A 20,214-nucleotide genomic window follows, 5' to 3' on the forward strand; every position below is an offset into this window, starting at 1 on the left:
GAGGGGAGCTGAACGTTCACAGGAGGCAACCCCTGGACGGGTCAGGCCTGTCAGATATCACCTCATGGGGCATCTACTCACACAATGAGCCCCATCTACTTTCCGAGTCACTGAGTCACCCACAGAGTATTGGGGCAATTACCCCTATCCCTCTCTCCTGTGCCCCTCCCTCCTGTGCTCCTCTCCCATATGCCTGCACTTACTCTCTCTCCTGTATCCCTCGCTCCTGTGCCCTTTTCACCTGTTTCCCTCTCTCCTTTGCATGTGCCGATCCCACCACTGCACGTCATCGCTGCCTTGGATGCTGTGGATCATCCTCTTCTGATCTGCTGTCAAACACATCCAAGGCTACACATCCCACACTGATGTTGTCAGTTTGAAAGCCTTCAAGGATGAAGAATGCTATTCCCACACTTAAATCTCTGTCAAACGTTTACCAGGGGGAACTGAGACAGCAGCTGCAATAGTGAGGTTTTATTCAGATGGGACAATGACAAGTTTAAATCCCCACCTGATCTGCTGCTTAAAGTCACCTCCGTTTCACCGGTCAGTTTCCCAAACTTCTGGAAACTCATGTTACTCCAGAAATATTTGGATTGGCTGTGAGAGACGTCAATCAGAGAGCCCCACCCACTCTGCCCATTCTGTCCTCTTCCTCTTCCACAGCTGCTTCACTTCCTGTAGGGACTGAAAACCAAGTGAGGAGATGGTGAGTGAAGGAACAGAATTTATAATAATTACATCACATAATATCCACACTAATGTTCAGGCAGCCTGACTATCCTGTGGAGAATCAGGTGTGGAAATGCCCCTTATGCTGCGTGTAGTAATTATAGCTTTGAGAAATGTAGGACTGTGGCTTTAAGAATAATCCTGTGTTGTAAGATCACATGATCTGTGTAAGCCAATGAGTTAGCAGTGCTGGGAACCTCAGGAGAGAGTTATTGTTTCCTTTTGGAGTTTGATGTACATGTATAGTTGCTGCTGCCGTCTTGTAAATAAAGTTAAATGTTTCCACCAAGAAAAGCATTCTGAAGGTCAACTCTATAGCAAACTGGCAATGTGGATAAATCAGATCCATTGAAGTACCTCGCCCAGTGATTGTGAGTATGTAAGTTCATTAAAAAGAAAGGAAGGTATACTCATTCAAGATGCCACAGTTTGGCAGAATCGATCCCTTTGAATCAGCCACCGATGACTGGTCTTAATATATAGAACGTCTTGTGTTCTTCTTTCAAGCCAACAAAATCACAGGGGAGGAAAAGAGGAGAGCGATTCTCACGAGTATTTGTGGGAGCACGAGTTTAATCTGAAAATTGATGGCCCCCGGTGCCCCAGATTTGAAGACTGTCAGTGAATTAGTGGACCTCGTTAAGGGATATTTTCAACCCAAGCCCTCAGTCACAATGTAGAGGTTCAAGTTGAATTCACGGAATAGAGCCCCAGGGGAGACCATTGATACCTGAGTAGCGAAATTAAAACAACTAACAGAATATTGTTATTTCGGTGAAACCCTGAATGAAATGCTGAGGGATCGTTTGGTATGTGACGTGCAGGAAGATGCTATTCAGCGAAGATTACTGACTGAAGTGAACCTTGAATTTAAGAAAGCTTTTGAAATAGTGCTTGCAATGGAAAGCACTGTAAGGGATTCACAGGCGATTCAAGGGGCACAAAATGGTGCTATTCTCCTAGTTGGGTGGGAACAGTCGGTCGAAAGTGACACGAAAAGCCGGGACTCCACCACGAAGCTAACCGAAAATTGAGAAGAAAGAGCTTAGCAGCAAATTCGAAAACTAATTTTTATCGACGTAGAAACCATCATACTCCTAACGGTTGGCAATTTTAAAAAGTAGAGTGTTATTTTTGTCACAGAAGTGGAAACATATTTAAACATTGCAAAGCGATATTTAAACAGGCTTCCAGACAACAATTGGAGTCCAATGAAGTATATGGTATAGAAGAGCCAGAAACAACCAATTTTGACATTTATTCATTGTTCAACATGAAAGGTGGGAAGACAGAGCCAATTATTGTCACAGTGTAAGTGAATGGTAAACCCTTAAAAATGGAAGTAGACACGGGTGCTTCTACCACTGTAATAGGAGAACATACTTTCAGATATTTTAATAAAGGTAAGCAACAATTAAAGTTGGAACAAATATCTTCCAAGTTGAAAACGTACACAGGCAAAGAAATCCAGGTAAAAGGTATCACCAAAGTAACTGTTCATTATAGACACCAATCGGCACAACTACCCATGATGGTATTAGAAGGTAGAGGACCAAGTCTTCTTGGTCAAAATGGTTGAGGGGAGTTAACCTTGATTGGCCAGTGAGATTTCAAAAGGAAGCTGGAAGGGTTCCTGAGTTGAAAAAGGTACAAGGCAAGGTACTTCAGAAAGAGCCTGGAGAGTCCGAGGACCACGACTGGATGAAAAAAGGAGTGTGTAAGCATTCAGCAACCTGAAGAAATGAAGACTGTCTTAACAACATGGAAGAACAGCAGAAGAAACCCAAGGAGTCTGCTGAATGACAGAATTCAAGATGAAGTGAGTGAGCTTCGCAAAGAAAAGGAAAACCTGTTGAAAGACCTTCACACACGACAAGGATCCCTCACGTCAATGTTTGTAGCTCTGAAACGTTACGAAGAGAGACAGGAAGAATGTTAACATCTCTCTGAACAAACTGAAGAACCAGTTGGCAGAAAAGACACAGCAATGTTCAAGGTTCCAGGAGGAAGTCAACAGATACAAGAAGGAAATAGAAGAGCTGAAAAGTCAGCTAAATGAAGCTAAAGAGGCTTTGAAAGTAAAAGTCATAGAACTTTCCAAGATGCAAGTAGATAATGACGTCATGGGTAACTCAACTACTGAACTAAGACAAGTTGAGATTGCATCTGAGAGAAGTCTGGCCGACAGTGAAGTCAAAAAGAAGGCCGTGACTAAATTCTGTGGTAGAAAGAAGGAGACACGTAGAAAGAGGATGCAGAATTACTGATGAGGCGCCATCTTCGGACAAGACTAAGGCTGATACTTGCCAATTTGGAGGGCAAGGTGGAGAAAAGTCAAGGCAACCAAAAAGCTACTCATGATTGCATAGTCGTGAACGACAGTTTACTGTTGGAGAAGCAGTGTATGTAACGAATTTCGGTGGAAGATCTAAGTGGTTACCCGGTAAAGTAAGCACTGTGACCGGACCATTGTCATACCACCTGGGAGGGCTGGATCACCTGTAAGCATGTGGATCATTTAAGAAAAGTAGAGATACCCCAACAAAATGAAGTCCCACCTGTAACCATTGCTGAACCAGTGGTTCCTGTTGAAGATGCTCAACCAAGGACAGACATGCCCGATGTCTCTGTCAGAGTGGAAGACACTGAACTGCATATGCCTACTGAGGTACCTGGTGTTAATGCGATTCCAGAGAATGTGTTTCCTACAAAAGAATCTGAAGTTGTGGAGCTGCGACATTCCACATGGATCAGGAAGCCACCTGAAAGACTGAACTTGTAATTTCATGACCTGTGTAAACATTGTAATGCCATGAGATAAATATCCTCATAAATACAAAATGTACAGAAAAGTTAAACAGGAGGAATGTAGTAGTTATAGTTCTGAGAAATGTAGGACTATAGCTTTAAGAATAATCCTGTGCTGTAAGATCACATGATCTTTGTGTAAACCAATGTGTCAGCAGCTCTCTACAAGAGAGTCCTTTAGTTCTGGAGTTTGATGCACGTGTGTAGCTGCTGCTGCTGTCTTGTAAATATAGTTAAATGTTTCCACCTCCAAAAGTCTGAAAATTAACTCTACAACACTGTGTGAGAAAATCCAGCTGAGAGACCTGTCTACTCGGTGCTTTGTGCTGAACTGTTTGACCGGAGCTAAAAACAAAAAGCTAAAAGCTACTGCGGATGCTGGAAATCCAAAACAAAAACAGAATTACCTGGAAAAACTCAGCAGGTCTGGCAGCATCGGTGGAGAAGAAATCAGTTAACGTTTCGAGCCTTCACGGCCCTTCGGCAGAACTGAAGCGTAGTTAGGAGAAAGGTGAAATATAAGCTGGTTTAAGGTGGGGGGGGGGGGGGGGGGGGAGAGAAGTTGAGGGTGTGGTGATTGTGGAGATAAGCAAGCAGTGATAGGAGCAGATAATCAAAAGATGTCACAGACAAAAGGATCAAAGAGGTGTTGAAGGTGGTGATATTTGTCTAAGAAAAATGCTAATTAAGAATGGAAGACAGGACACTCAAAGTACAGCTCTAGTGGGGATGGGGTGGAAAAGACTAACAAGGTTTTAGTTTTAGATTTTAAAATAATGGAAATAGGTGGGGAAAGAAGACTCATTGGAGAGACCAAACGCAAACTGGGCGACACACCTGCAGTCTGTCCGCAAGAAAGACCCAAACCTCCCTGTCGTTTGCCATTTTAACACTCCACCCTGTTCTCTTGCCCACATGTCTGTCCTTGGCTTGCTGCATTGTTCCAGTGAAGCCCAACGCAAACTGGAGGAACAGCACCTCATCTTCCGACTAGGCACTTTACAGCCTTCCGGGCTGAATATTGAATTCAACAACTTTAGATCTTAAACTCCCCCTCCCCCCATCCCCACCCCGTTTCTCCCCCCCCCCCCCCTTTTTTTTCAATAATTTATATAGATTCTTCTTTCCCCACCTATTTCCATTATTTTAAAATCTAAAACTAAAACCTTGTTAGTCTTTTCCACCCCACCCCCACTAGAGCTGTACTTTGAGTGTCCTGTCTTCCATTCTTAATTAGCACTTTTCTTAGACAAATATCACCACCTTCAACACCTCTTTGATCCTTTTGTCTGTGACATCTTTTGATTATCTGCTCCTATCACTGCTTGCTTATCTCCACAATCACCACACCCTCAACTTCTCTCTCCCCCCCCACCCCCCCCCCCACCCGCCACCTTAAACCAGCTTATATTTCACCTTTCTCCTAACTATGCTTCAGTTCTGCCGAAGGGCCGTGAAGGCTCGAAACGTTAACTGATTTCTTCTCCACCGATGCTGCCAGACCTGCTGAGTTTTTCCAGGTAATTCTGTTTTTGTTTGACTGGAGCTGTGTGTTGGATATTGAGTGTGTTTATTGGAAGCATTTCCCTTCTGATTTACAGGCTGAGTTTTGTTGATGGGTCATTACTGAATATGAGAAGGTGAGGTGTAATTATCTGGGAGGTGCAGAGTGTCTGAGGATTCTTACTGATTTCCTACTATGGAGTTCTGTGTGTGTTGAGAGTTATTTTTTGTACGGTGTGGATTGTAATTTATACAGTCCCTTTGACGGGATATTGCCCAGTCGGACCGGCAGTGCTGAGGAAGAGCTGCCTCTTTGGAAGCATCGTTAAAGATTTTACCTGAAGGCCTCGGCCTTTCCCAAAAGCCTGGGCTTGGATTTGATAGTTTTCCCAGTGCTGTGGCTGATAGCTGAATTTGGGATGTGCAGTCTGAGCGAGTGCAGTGTATCTAATTTCCCAGGATAAACCAGAACCCTTCAGTCAGCTACACTGAAGCAATATTTTCCTCAGCTTCTCGCACTTCCTGCCCAGTGTGTTTTCTTCAAATAAATTTGGAAAACAAGAGGAGAAATTTCAAAATCTCCATTGAATTACCATAGCAGACTGGCGCTCCCTGTGGAACAGTCTCTAACTGAGGAGTCAGCCCCTTTAGCAAAGGAGGAGAGGGAGTTGGAGGAAATCATGTTTCCTTTTCCTGTTTTACAGAAGGATTGCACCGTACTACACCAGAGAATACAGAGAGGGTAGACACTGCAGATGGATCCTGACCATCATCCAAGGAACAACTGCACAACTGTGGGAATCATAGTCCCTTCGCAGCATTGCTCAACACAGAGAAGGTTGGGCAGTGAAACCTTCATCTGGAAATCAGCCGGGTCAGGGGAGCTTTGACATATCATTAGATCTGAAACTGGTCAATGGTGTGGAACCTTCCATCAGAACCGACCTTTCTGAAGGTTCAGCTGTGGGCGATCAGTCAGGGTGAGGCTGGGCAGAAGTGTGAGTGGCTCCAAGTGTGGAGAGAGCTTCAATCATTCATCGAGCCTCATGAACCACTGACTCATTCCTACCAGTGAATGGTCGTTCAAGTGTGAGGAAGGCTCCACACAGATAAGATCTCCTAACAGATAAGGTGCATCCGTTGTCCCTTCTGTAATACTAAAGAAGCTACATGGAAGAGTAACTATTCAAGTGTGAGGTGTGTGACAAATCATTCTCACGCACATCTTACTTCCATGTACACCAACGCATTCACACAGGGGAGAAACCGTTCACGTGTGAGGTCATAGAGTCATTGAGTTTTACAGCACAGAAACAGGCCCTTTGGCCCATCGTGTCCATGCCGGCCATCAAGCACCTATCTATTCTAATTCCATTTTCCAGCACTTGGCCCGTAGCCCTGTATGCTATGGTGTTTCAAGTGCTCATCTAAATACTCCTTAAATGTTGTGAGGGTTCTTGTCTCTGCCACCCACTTAGGCAGTGTGTTCCAGATTCCAACCACCCTCTGGGTGAAAAAATTTTCCTCAAATCCCCTCCAAATCTTCTGCCCCTTACTTTAAACCTATCCCCCCTGGTTATTGACACCTCCGCTAAGGGGAAAAGTTTCTTTCTAACTATCCTATCTATGCCCTTTATAATCTTGTGTACCTCAATCAGGTTACCCCCCTCAGCCTTCTCTGCTCTAAGGAAAATAATCCTAGCCTATCTAGTCTCTCTTCATAGCTGAAACGCTCCAGTCCAGGCAACATCCTGGTGAATCTCCTCTGCACCCTCTCCAGTTCAATCACATCCTTCCTATAGTGTGGCAACCAGAACTGCACACAGTACTCCAGATGTGGCCTAACACAGCTCCTTCATAACCTCCCTGCTTTTGTATTCAATGCCTCGACTAATAAAGGCAAGTATCCGATATGCCTCCTTAACCACCTTATCCTCCTGCTGCCTTCAAGGATCTATGCACACCAAGGTCCCTCTGATCCTCTGTACTTTCTAGGGTCCTACCATTCATTGTGTATTCCTGTGCCTTGTTTGTCCTCCCAAAATGCATCACCTCACACTTCTCAGGATTAAATTTCATTTTCCACTGTTCTACCCATCTGACCAGCCTGTCTATTTCGTCCTGCAGTCTAAGGCTTTCTACCTTACTATTTACCACACCACCAATTTTTGTGTCATCTGGGAACTTACCGATCATGCCTCCCACATTCATGTCTAGATCATTAATGTACACTACAAACACCCAGCACCAAACCCTGCGGTACGCCACTGGACACAGGCTTCGAGTCACAAAAACAACCTTCGACCATCACCCTCTGCCTCCTGCCACTAAGCCAATTTTGGATCCAATTTGCCAAATTGCCCTGGATCCCATGGGCTCTTACCTTCTTAACTAGTCTCCCATGAAAGACCTTGTCAAAAATCTTACTGAAGTCTTAGATCAACTGCACTACCCTCATCTACACAACTAGTCACCTCCTCGAAAAATTCAATCAAATTTGTTAGACATGATCTTCCCTTGACAAAGCCACGCTGACTATCCTTGATTAATCCTTGCCTCTCCAAGTGGAGATTAATTCCGTCCCTGAGAATTTTTAAAAAAAGTTTTCCTACCACTGATGTTAGAGGTGTGTGACAAATCATTTGCGCAGTCATCGTACCTTCGCAGACACCAACGCATTCACATCGGGGAGAAGCCATTCAAATGTGAGGTGTGTAACAAGGGCATTGCAGAATTCAATTCACATGCAAGGTGTGCAACAAATCATTCTCAGTGTAATGAAACCTCTGTGCACACAAACGCATTCACACAGGGGAGAAACCATTCCACTGTGAGGTGTGTAACAGAGGCTTTTCAGAATTACCGAGCCTCGTGAATCACTGGCACATTCGCATGGGAGAAACTGTTCACATGTGAGGTGTATAACAGGGGCTTTGCACAATCATTGGCTCTGGTGGGTCACTCACATTCACACTGGTGACCGGCCATTCATCTGTGAGATGTGAAACAGATCATTTTCAAGGTCATCAACTCTCCGTGCACACCAACGCATTCACACAGGAGAAACCATTCATGTACGATGTATGTGACAAATCCTTCTCCAGGTCATCACAACTTCTCCATCGGAAGATTCACACAGGAGAAAACCCATTCAAGCGTGAGTTGTGCGACCACGCTTTCACACTCTCATTGACACTTGGAAATTACCGACGCATTGACACTGGGAGAAGCCGCTCAAGCGTGAGGTGTGTGACAAATTCTTCTTGAAGTCAACAGATCTCCATGTACACCATGTACAACCATACACTTGGGGGAGAAACCTTTCAGGTGTGATGTTTGTGACAAGGCTTTCACCCACTCCTCTGATCTTCCAAAACACCAGCAGATCCACATTGGTGAGAAACCATTCAGATGCGAGGTGTGTTATACATCATTCACTCACTCATCGACCCTCTGCGCACACCGATGCATTCATACAGGTGAATAGATGTTTACGTCCAAGGAGTGCTATGAATCCTTCTCGAGATGATCAAACCTGCTTCATCAGAGGATACACACACGGATGTTAACCCTTCCAATGTGATGCTTACAATGAAGCTTTTGTGACATTTTTGTTCCTCCTGGGACACCAGAGGATCCACGCAGGAGAAACTCTTCATGTGAAATGTTTGTGACAAGGTTTTCACACAGCGTACCTTCTGATCTATCGATGCACTCACACAGGGAAGAAACCCTATCAGTGTGAGTTCTCTAATAAAAAGTTCACAGATGTCAGACCTCCTGGAACATCAACGAATCCACATGAGGAAGGCAAACCCTTCCAGTGTGACGTGTGTCAGGATTATTTCACCTCTCTCACCCTACACCGATATCTCCCCACAGACCTGGAGCCGGGTCACCTGCTTCCGTTACACTGAGAGTTGTCTGTGTTGTTTACCCCCCCGAGTCCAATTGTTTCAATAAGACTAAGTTAATCTTTGACCACATCACTAAGAGAAAACCAATGTATCCACACCGAGGAGAAGCCGTTCAATTATGAAGTTTGTAATGAGGGCTTTGCACAATTATCAGGCCTGGTGAGTGACTGATGTTTCCACACTGGGAAGCAGACATTCAATTGTGAAGTTTATAACGAGGGATTTGCACAATTATCAGGCCTGGTGAGACACTGATACGTTCACACTGGGGAGAAACCATTCATGTGCGAGGTGCATGACAAATCATTCTTGGAGTCATCGATCCTGTGAATAACCTCTACCAGCCTGAATACAAACAAAACCAGACATCCTCTTTAAACCTCAATGCCCACTTATCGAGCAGGGATGGAACCAGACTGGTTGCCATGGTGATTTGAAGTATTAATCAGACACCCAGCAGGAGTTCCCTCTGATTCAGAACAACATCAATTCTGATTGGCCAGAATCCCACTGTTTAATCAATCACCCACAAGATTTCAGTCGAAGATTGTGTTTCCTCAATATTAATCACACCTTTTTTGGGTGAATTTCCTGTAATTTTAAAGGCGGTTCCAATCTAGCAAGACCTTGTGATTGACAGCTGAGTGGGCCAATGGCCCTCTTCTCCCAAACACAGACAAAGAGTGAGTGAGAAAACCCCAGTAACCAGGAACTAAAGTCAGGATCAACGAGCTTTGGAATAGCTTCAATTGAAAGTCAGCCTACACATCAGGAGATGGTGAGAATGTGGCAACCAATGTGTGCACAGCAAGCTCCCACAGACAAATGTGATAATGACCAGATAATCTGTTTTTTAGTGATGTTGATTGAGGGATTAATGTTGGTCAGGACACCAGGGATAACTCCTCTGTTCTTCTTCAAAATAATGCCATGGTATCTTTTACACCCACCTTAGAGCTGGAGGCTTCTTGGTTGAGATCTCATCTGAAGGATGGCATCTCTGACAGTGCAGCACTGCTGCACTCCTTTTCTGCCGTACTATTCTATGAAGGGTTCTCCATTACCATCCCTGGCTCTCACTGTCATTTCACTGTGTTGGTCCGGAATAGAGACACCGTACATTGGAAGAGGTGGAAGCTTCACTCACAGGAGAGCCCAGTGACACCCTAGCTCAGCTCAGCTGCTGATGAAATCCTCATCCATACCTTTGTAGGCACCAGATTCAACTATTCCAATGCTCTCCTAGCTGCTCTCACATCTTGCACTGTAAACTTGAGCTCCTCCAAAACTCTGCTGCCTTACTTACACCAAGACCCATTGCCCAATCACTCCCGTGCTCGCTGATCGACATTGGCTTCTGGTCAAGCAACACCTCGATTTTAAAATTCTCATCCTTGTTTTCAAATCTCTCCATGGCCTTGCCTCTCCCTATCTGTGAGGTCAACAGAGGGCGGTAGAGAGAAGTGACTGAAGCATTCTGGGAGAAGTCACCGCAGACACCGCGATTCAGAAAGGGATCAAAGAGAAGGATTCTTGCACTCAACAGGAGGAAGAGCATCCAGTAGAAGCCGGCAGAGAGAAGTGACTGAAGCATTCTAGAAGAAGTCATCGCTTCTCAGCCTTTTGGCTAAGATCAAGTGTAGTCGTGAAGCGATGGCTATAACCAGTTGAGCCCCACACCATGGGGTAAGTAATACCGTTCGGGTGGCGGTGAAGGACAGCGAAGGACGAGCACCCATGGATCGGGCCTTCTTCATCAAGTGGATCCTGTTGAAGTTGTGTGGATTTGAAGCTGTGGAGATCTACTCCCTGCAAGACTTAGCCAGTGCTGGATATTTCGACGTGACCTTCAGGAGTGTGGCAGCTTGCATCAAGTTCCTGAAGGTTTTCGAGGAGAAGAAAGACCAGCCGGAGATGAAAATCCCGACGGCAGAGTCACTCTTTGGTCTGCCGTTGCAACGGGATCGTGTGGTGACTGTGCATCTCTACAACCTCTACGTCCCTGCCGCCGATGTGCTACCTTCCTCGCCAGGTACGTCGAAAATGTTGGAAGCTGCACCGAGGTTAAAGATGCCTTCGGGATTTGGACCAGCAAACGCCAGATCAAGGTCACACTCAAGGCGGATGGTAAGGGAGCCATCTTCCACCCTCCTTCCAGCTTCGCTATCGGGGGAAGCCGGGGCTACCTTGTCTACGCTGGGCAGCCCAAACTTTGTCGCTCATGCGGCAAGTCTGGACATGTGGCGGCCAACTGCAGCGCCGCCCTCTGCAAGATCTACAAACAGGAAGGGCACCAGACAAAGGACTGCAAACAGACTAAGAGCTGCAACCTGTGTGATGAGGCAGGCCACCTCTATAGGACCTGCCCCAAATGCTGCCTCACTTATGCACAGGCAGCCAAAGCCAACGAGGGGGAAGCAGAGGAAATGCTTCGTGTCACCACTACCAAGGACATTTGCAACCCCCCAACCACCAAGGCCCACAGTGAGAACAACGGACAAAGGAGGGCACAAAGAGAGACAAGGTGGAAGAAAAGATTAAAGCAGCAGACAGCCAATCAACTGCACTGCTCTCTGAACCTCCCGCTCCTCAGGAGAGCGAATCAATGGAGGAGGAAGCAGCAGAAAATCAGCAGGGGGAGTGGCAGCTGGTGAAGAGAGCCAAAAGGAAGAAGGGGCTAAGAAGGGACCAAGCCATTTCCCAGACAAGTGGCAAGAGGCGTCTCCCATCTGACACGGATGACAAGGGCAGCTGCTCTTCGGACGAAGAAGGGCAAGGGCGGCACCTACAGAAGAAGCGGCAAAGCTCTAGGGAGTTGGAGGATGAGACACCCGAGCTCCAGAACATTGGAGACAATGAGGAGACCAACGCACCCCAACTCTGCCTACAACCCGAAGAGGCAAGCGCACCTCAGCCCCAGGAATCTGGGAGCGGTGAAGTGCTCAGCGCAACCCAGCTCCAGGAAGCCGGGAGCAGCAACGCCCCAGAGGGGGAGAGGATCAGAGAGACTTCTCCAACAGAGAACAATTCAAATCTCGTTCCTTGAACGAACCCCCAGATGCCATCTGAGTGGAACATCTCCAATGGGGCGGTTCAGGACAGCTTCCTCAGCCCATCCAAAGTGAGGCAATTTGTGAACACTATGGGTATGCAGGAGCAGACCAAAGGTCTGGAACTCTCAAAGACAACGGGTTTGGTAAGAGACTAAATGCTTTAAAATGGGTGTAAAAATTGTATCCATAAATGTGCGTAGCATTAAGTCTACTACGCGATGTGTTACGACCTTGGACTACCTTGCCAAGGTCAAAGCTGACCTGCTGTTTCTGCAGGAGTGTGCGATACCGCACCTCAGCTCCTACAGGCAATGGTCACGATGGTGGTCCCATGGGCCATCAATCTGGTCGGGAGGAAACGACTTTCGTTCCTCCGGCCTGGGTATTCTGCTGCAGGGAGGCATCTTCACCATCTCCGAGGTTAAGGAGGTGGTGGGCGGGTGCCTCCTCGTAGCAGACGTAATGTACAAGAACGCTCCACTCCGGTTAATTAACGTGTACGCCCCGGCACAAAAGAGCGAGTGGCTGGGGGTCTTTCAGCAGCTCCCACTGCTGCTGGCGACCTCCAGGCCGGTCATTCTGGGCGGTGACTTCAACTGCATCATCGATGTGGCTGGACGATCCGGCAGGGTCAACAGCAGATTGGACGCTACGTCCAGATACCTGATGGAAACAGTTAAGGATGCCAAGCTGCACGACGTCTTCAGCAACCCTGCTGATGGAGCGCAGCGTAGATACACCTGGTCGCAGCCAGACGGGTCCATCCGTTCCAGGATAGACTTTCTTTTTGTGTCCCGTGCGTTCACAGTCAGATCCACCGACATCAAGCCGGTGTTCTTCTCTGACCACTGCCTCCGACTGGCTGACTGTCACTTAGAGGAAGACCAGAGGGTGGGCAGGGGGACATGGAAGCTAAACGTGTAACTGCTGACCCCAGAGAACATTGAGGAGCTCAAGAGGGATTACAAAGGTTGGAGAACCGTGAAACCCCTCTTTGAGTCCCTGACACACTGGTGGGAAGTGATCAAGCGAAACATCACGAAGTTTTTCATCCTCAAAGGCGTCCAGAAAGCTAGAAAGGAACAGAGGGATATGTCCCTACTCCAGAAAGACATGCAGAATCTGCAATGACTGCAGTCGAAGGGGGTCGATGTCAAGGAGGAACTCCAAGAGGTGAAGAGCCAGCAAACCTCGTTGTTTGCCTCGGAGGCCTCCAAGATCATCTTCCGTTCCAGAGTCCGCTCCGTGGAGCAGGATGAGACGTGCTCACGTTTCTTCTTCCAAAAGGTACATAGAGAGAGCTCTGTGATCAGCAGCCTGAAGGAAGAAGACGGCTCAGTAAAGTCATCGCAGTCCGACATTTTGAGGATCAGCAAGTCCTTTTATGCTGGATTGTATGATGTGAAGCCCGTAGACAGCACGGCCTCCCAGTCCTTCCTGTCCTCTATCACGGAGGTCTTAGACGACAGTACACGGAAGAGCCTGGACAAACTGCTAACTGCTGACGAGCTGACTAAGGCCCTTGAGTCCTTCGAGAAGAGTAAGACTCCCAGACGCGACGGCTTGCCGGCGGAGTTGTATTCGGCTCTGTGGGACTGGATCGGCCCAAACCTGCTAGAAGTGTACGAGAGTATGCTTATGGCCGGCAGCATGTCAGAATCCATGAGGAAAGGCATCATCAGCCTCATCTACAAGCACAAGGGGAAAGGGAGGAAATTAGCAATTGGCGATCCATTTCACTGTTGAACGTGGACTATAAGATTCTGTCCAATCGGGTCAAGTCCGCTCTGGAATTGGTGATCCACCCTGACCAGACCTGCACTGTGCCGGGCAGGAAGATCTCTGACAGCCTCGCTCTGCTCAGGGATACGATTGCCTATGTACAGGACAGGGGTGTGGACACCTACCTCATCAGCCTTGATCAGGAGAAGGCCTTTGACAGAATATCGCACACCTATATGGTGGATGTGCTCTCCAAAATGGGGTTTGGGGAGGGAATTCGCAATTGGATCCAGCTGCTCTACGCTAACATCAGTAGCGCAGTCTCAATCAATGGGTGGGAATCAGATAGCTTTCCAATTAAATCTGGAGTCAGGCAGGGCTGCCCTCTCTCCACTGTCCTGTTTGTGTGTTGCATAGAACCCTTTGCTGAGTCCATCAGGAAGGATCCGGGCATAAGAGGAGTGATGATCCCAGGCAGTGGAGGCACTCAGGTCAAAGCCACCCTGTAGATGGACGATGTCGCCGTCTTCTGCTCGGACCCGCAGTCAGTGCACAGACTGATCCACATCTGCGACCAGTTCGAACTGGCCTCGGGAGCCAAGGTAAATCATGGGAAGAGCGAGGCCATGTTCTTTGAGAACTGGGCTGACCGATCCTTTGTCCCCTTCACTGTCAGGGCTGACGGCCTGAAGGTGCTGGGGATATGGTTCGGAGGGACCGGGGCATGCGTTATAAACTAGAAGGAGCAAGTGTCTATGGTGCAAAGAAAACTGGGCACGTGGGAGCAACGCTCCCTCTCCATTGCGGGTAAGAACCTGGTCATCAGGTGTGAGGCACTCTCGCTGTTGCGGTACGTGATGCAGGTCTGGCCCATTCCAGACTCCTGTGCGATGGCGATCACCCGAGCCATCTTTCGCTTTATCTGGAGGTTGAAAATGGATTGTGTCTGCAGGGACACGATGTACAAGCCTCTAGATAAAGGGGGAAAAAATATGCCCAACATCGCCCTCAAACTGATGGCCACCTTTATGCGCGGCTGCATCAAGCTGTGCGTAGACCCTTGGTACGCAAACACCAAGTGTCACTACGTGCTGAGGTTTTACCTGTCCCCGGTATTGTGAAGGATGGGTCTGGCCACGCTGCCGCGGAACGCTCCAAGTAGTTGGACCATGCCGTACCACCTGTCCCTCGTGGAAAAATATATGCAGAGAAACACCTTTGACCACAAGTCCATCAGGCAGTGGTCGGCACGTAACGTCTTAGAGGCCCTGCGGGAAAAGGAGAGGGTGGATCCTGTGGGATGGTTCCCCGAGTAGACTGTCAAAGTCATTTGGCAGAATGCCTCATCGCCAGAACTTTCCAACAAGCACCAAGATGTAGCTTGGCTGGGGATGAGAAAGGCCCTCCCCGTCAGATCCTTCCAACGCACCAGGAGTCTCACCCCCTCTGCACGTTGCCCTCGAGGTGGCTGTGGTGGGCACGAGACCGTTGTTCACCTCCTTGTGGATTGTGCCTTTGCAAAGAAGGTCTGGAGAGAGATGCAGTGATTTCTCTCGAGGTTCATCCCGAGCAGTTCTGTGACACAGGACTCTGTGCTCTACGGGCTGTTCCCAGGGACACACACTGAGACAAACATCAACTGCAGCTGGAGGATCATCAACTCGGTGAAAGACGTCTGGTCTTTGGTCTACCCGAAACTTGTTGGTCTTCCAGCGCAAAGAGTTGTCCCCAACCGAGTGTTGCAGACTGGCACATTCCAAGGTCCAGGATTATGTGCTAAGGGACGCAATAAAGCTTGGGGCAGCCGCTGCAAAGATGACATTGGGAAAGGTCGCTGTCTAAGACCTTTCTGCCATAGTGCACCAAGGGGCTGGGAACTGTTGAGAACCCCTCGGGCTGTACAGCTCACAATGAATGTGTGCATTGAATACTAGTTGTATTATAATTGTATTGAAGCACCTCAGAGTGCAACATGATGTATGTTGATAACTCCAGTAACATTGACTGATTGTCTGTAATGACCATATTGAAATGATTGTATTATTCATTGATTTTATTGAAGCACCTCGGGATCCATGTGTAAAAGTTGAATCTGATTGTCCTTTTTGTGATGGTGATTTTGAAATGTTTTGTAATATTCTTCCAGATATTTTATGAATAAAGTATATTTTTCAAAAAAAAAATTCTGGGAGAAGTCACCGCAGACACCGCGACTCAGAAAGGGATCGAAGAGAAGGACTCTTGCACTCAACAGGAGGAAGAGCATCCAATAGCGGGCGGTAGAGAGAAGTGACTGAAGCGTGATGGGAGAGGTCACTGCAGACACCGCGACTCAGAAAGGGATCAAGGAGGACCCACTGTCAAAGAGCGGAATAGCCCCAAACATTACATTGCTGTTGTGTTTCCATCCCTCCCTCCTCCTCAAACCTAAAATAAGAGGGAGAGGCAGTACCTTCAGGAGTGCACCAGACCTGTGAGGGACACTCTTCTGAAAGTACAGTTAAGAAAAGCTAATTGGTGAGTAAATCCTGGTGAGTTCTTTTTTCAATCTATTAAAGTTATTCATTGCTTAATACTGAGGTAGGAGCTACAAAAAAAGTATCGAGTAGTACTATACAAGTATAATTAGTCAAGGAACAAGGTTCCTAGCTAACATATATAAGGCCCCAAGCTAGCGTATTTTTTAAGGGAGTAACTAGCTTAATCTAGAGGGACGTCATGGCAGGACATCTCAGACCCGTGATATGTTCCTCCTGCAGGATGTGGGAAATGAGGGATGCTTCCAGCGTCCCTGTTGACCATGTGTGCAGAAGGTGTGTCCAAATGCAGCTTCTAGCTAGCCGGATTTCGAAACTGGAGCTGCGGGTGGACTCATTGTGGAGCATCCGCGATGCTGAGCAAGTCGTGGATAGCACGTTTAGCGAGGTGGTCACACCGCAGGTGAAGATTACACAGGCAGAAAGGGAATGGGTGACCATCAGGAACAGTAAAAGACTCAGGAAGGTAGTGCAGGAGACCCCTGTAGTCATCCCCCTCTCTCACAGATATACTGCTTTGGATATTGTTGGTGGGATGGCCTCTCAGGGGAAAGCAGCAACAGCCAAATTCACGGCACCGTGGTGGCTCTGCTGCTCAGAGGGGCGGGAGGAAAACAAGTGGCAGGGCTATAGTGATAGGGGATTCAATAGTTAGGGGCACAGACAGACGCTTCTGTGGCCACAAATGTGAATCAAGGATGGTATGTTGCCTCCCTGGTGCCAGGGTCCGGGATGTTACGCAGCGGCTGCAGGAAATTCTGGGGCGGGAAGGTAAGCAGCCAGTGGTCATGGTACACATTGGTACCAACAACATAGGTAAACTAAGGGATGAGGACCTGCAAGCTCAGTACAGGAAGTTAGGAGATGAATTAAAATGCATGACCTCAAATGTAGTAATCTCAGGATTACTCCCAGTTCCACATGCTACCAAGAGCAAGAATAAGAGGATAGACCAAATGAACATGTGGCTGGAGAGATGGTGTAGCCGGGAGTGATTCAGATTCTTGAGGCACTGGGACCGGTTCTGGGGAAGGTGGGACCTGTCCAAACAGGATGGGCTGCACCCAGGCAGAGCTGGGACCAGTGTCCTTGCGGGGGCTTTTGTTAGTTCTGTTGGGGAGTATTTAAACTAGTGTGGCAGGGGGATGGGATCCCAGGAGTAGGATCAGACAGGTCAGATTCAGATCAGAAAAATGGAGATAGAACATTAGCTAGGGACGTTGTGATAGACATGGAGTTACAGGAGAAGCAAAGTTTAAAAAGTGTCCAGCAAGGGAAATTGATGGGGTTAAACTGTTTATACTTCAATGCAAGGAGTATTACAAACAAGGTAGATGAGTTAAGGGCACAGGTAGACACATGGCAGCAGGATGTCATTGCTATAACGGAGACCTGGCTAAAGGAGGGACAAAACTGGCAGCTAAATACCCTTGGTTATAGAGTCTTCAGACACGATAGAGTAGGAGATAAAAAAGGAAGGTGGGGTAGCACTAATGGTTAAAGAATCAATTCCAGTTGTGAGAAGGGATGATATACTAAATGGGTCAACAAACGAGGCTTTATGGATTGAGCTTAGAAATAAAAAAGGGGCAATCACACTACTGGGAGTATACTACAGACCCCCAAATAATGAAAGGGAGATAGAAGAACAAATATGTAGGCTAATTTATGCTTGTAAGAACAAGAGGGCAATAATAGTAGGAGACTTCAACGATCTTAATATCAACTGGGATTCAAACAATATAAGGGGCACTGAGGGAGAAAAATTCATGCAGTGTGTTGAGGAAAATTTTTTCAACCAATTAGTGACAAACCCAACGAGAGGAGATGCAATTCTAGACCTAGTCTTGGGGAATGAAGAAGGGCAAGTGGGTGAAGTGACAGTTGGCGACCATATCGGGGACAGTGATCACAATTCAGTTGATTTAGCATTACCATGGAAAAGGACAGAGATAAGGCAGGAGTAAAAGTCTTGAACTGGGGGAAGGCAAATTTTGCAGAAATGAGAAGGGACTTGGCTGAGGTGGACTGGACAGCACTGCTGGAAGATAAAACAGTAGAAAACCAGTGGGAAGCACTAAAAAGCGAGATCCTAATTGTACAAAGTAGACATATCCCCTACAAAAATAAGAGTGGTACTGCCAAATCTAGACCTCCCTGGTTGTCTAGAGGAATACAGGGGAAGATAAAACGGAAAAAGAAAGCGTACAATAGGCACAAAGAACTAAGCACTGCAGACAGCAGTGAATAGATGAATATAGGAAGTGCAGGGACGAAGTAAAAAAGGAAATAAATTCAAAGAAAGGGCATGAAAAAAGATTAGCAAGTAAAGTTAAAGATAACCCAAAGATGTTTTACCAATACATTAATGCTAAAAGGTTAGTTAAGGAAAAAGTGGGACCTTTCAGAGATGAAGATGGAAACTTGTGTGTAGATGCAGAGGCTGTGAGAAGGGTTTTGAATGAATATTTTATCACCGTATTTACAAAGGAAAGGGAGGATGCAGATGCAGTAGTCCAGGAGGAACACTGCGAGATATTGGACGGGATAGTCATAAAGAGAGAGGAAGTACTCGAAGAGTTGAAATCCTTGAAAGTTGATAAGTCACCAGGGCCAGATGGATTGTTTCCGAGGCTGCTGAAGGAAGTCAGGGAGGAGATAGCAGATGCTCTGAGGATGATTTTCCAATCTTCACTAGATACAGGGGAGGTACCAGAGAACTGGAGAAATGCAAACGTAGTTCCATTGTTTAAAAAGGGATCAAAGGAAATGCCAAACAATTATAGGCCAGTTAGTCTTACATTGGTGGTGAGCAAATTAGAATCAATCCTGAGAGATAGGATTAACTGTCATGTAGAAAGACATGGACTAGTTAGGGATGGTCAGCATGGATTTGTTAAAGGAAGGTCTTGCCTCACAAATTTGATTGAATTCTTTGAGGAAATGACAAGAAGGGTTGATGAAGGTAGTGCAGTGGATGTTGTGTACATGGATTTTAGCAAGGCATTTGACAAGGTCCCACATGGCAAATTGGTCAGGAAAGTAAAAGCCCATGGGATTCAGGGTAATGTGGCAAACTGGACAAAAGGTTGACTTTGTAACAGGAAACAAAGGGTAATGGTCGATGGATGCCCTTGCGAATGGAAATTTGTCTCAAGTGGTGTTCCACAGGGCTCGGTGTTGGGACCCTTGCTGTTTGTGTTATACATTAACGATTTGGACGTGAACGTGGGGGGCACGACTGGGAAATTTGTAGATGACACAAAGATTGGCCGGAGTAGTGGATAGTGTAGAAGATAGCCATAATCTCCAAAACGATATAGATGGGTTGGTGGAGTGGGCGGTAAAGTGGCAGATGGATTTTAACATAGAGAAGTGTGAGGTCATACATTTAGGGAGGTCAAACAGTTACAGGGATTACAAAATAAATGGGAATATACTAAGAGGGGTAGATGAAGTGAGAGATCCTGGCGTACAAGTACACAGGTCCCTAAAGGCAGCAGTTCAAGTAGACAAGGTTGTAAATAAGGCATATGGATGCTCTCCTTCATTGGTAGAGGTATAGAATATAAAAGTAAGGATATAATGTTGGAATTGTATAAAACACTGGTGAGACCACAACTGGAGTATTGTGTGCAGTTCTGGTCACCACATTACAGGAAGGACGTAATATCTCCGGAGAGAGTGCAGATGAGGTTTACAAGAATGTTGCCAGGGTTAGTAGCTACGAGGAGAGATTGGATAGGTTGGGGTTATTTTCCTTAGAACAAAGAAGGCTGAAAGGTGACTTGATTGAGGTGTGTAAAATTATGAGGGGAATAGATAGAGTGGACAGGATAAAATTGTTTCCCTTAATGGAGAATTCTAGAACCAGGGGACATAGATTCAAGATATGTGGCAGAAGGTGTAGGGGGGACATGAGGAAGAACTTTTTCACGCAGA

The 20,214-nt window shown here is 46.7% G+C and overlaps 3 protein-coding genes across 3 annotated transcripts in view; all 3 read left to right on the forward strand.

Annotated features, from left to right (window-relative positions):
- The first annotated feature begins 661 nt into the window (after window positions 1-661).
- LOC144695249 (uncharacterized) overlaps window positions 662-20,214 on the forward strand; it is a 219,059-nt gene continuing 199,506 nt past the window's right edge. The window contains exon 1 of the mRNA XM_078566150.1: window positions 662-709. The gene's annotated coding sequence lies outside the window, so the exon portion shown is untranslated. The remainder of the gene's footprint in view (window positions 710-20,214) is intronic.
- Window positions 665-20,214, forward strand: part of LOC144695267 (uncharacterized) — a 556,511-nt gene continuing 536,961 nt past the window's right edge. The window contains exon 1 of the mRNA XM_078566180.1: window positions 665-709. The gene's annotated coding sequence lies outside the window, so the exon portion shown is untranslated. The remainder of the gene's footprint in view (window positions 710-20,214) is intronic.
- LOC144695193 (uncharacterized) overlaps window positions 670-20,214 on the forward strand; it is a 158,212-nt gene continuing 138,667 nt past the window's right edge. Inside the window, exon 1 of the mRNA XM_078566080.1 lies at window positions 670-709. The gene's annotated coding sequence lies outside the window, so the exon portion shown is untranslated. The remainder of the gene's footprint in view (window positions 710-20,214) is intronic.

This window comes from Cetorhinus maximus, chromosome 21 (genome assembly GCF_964194155.1).
Source record: "Cetorhinus maximus chromosome 21, sCetMax3.hap1.1, whole genome shotgun sequence".
Classification (NCBI taxonomy): Eukaryota; Metazoa; Chordata; class Chondrichthyes; order Lamniformes; family Cetorhinidae; genus Cetorhinus; species Cetorhinus maximus.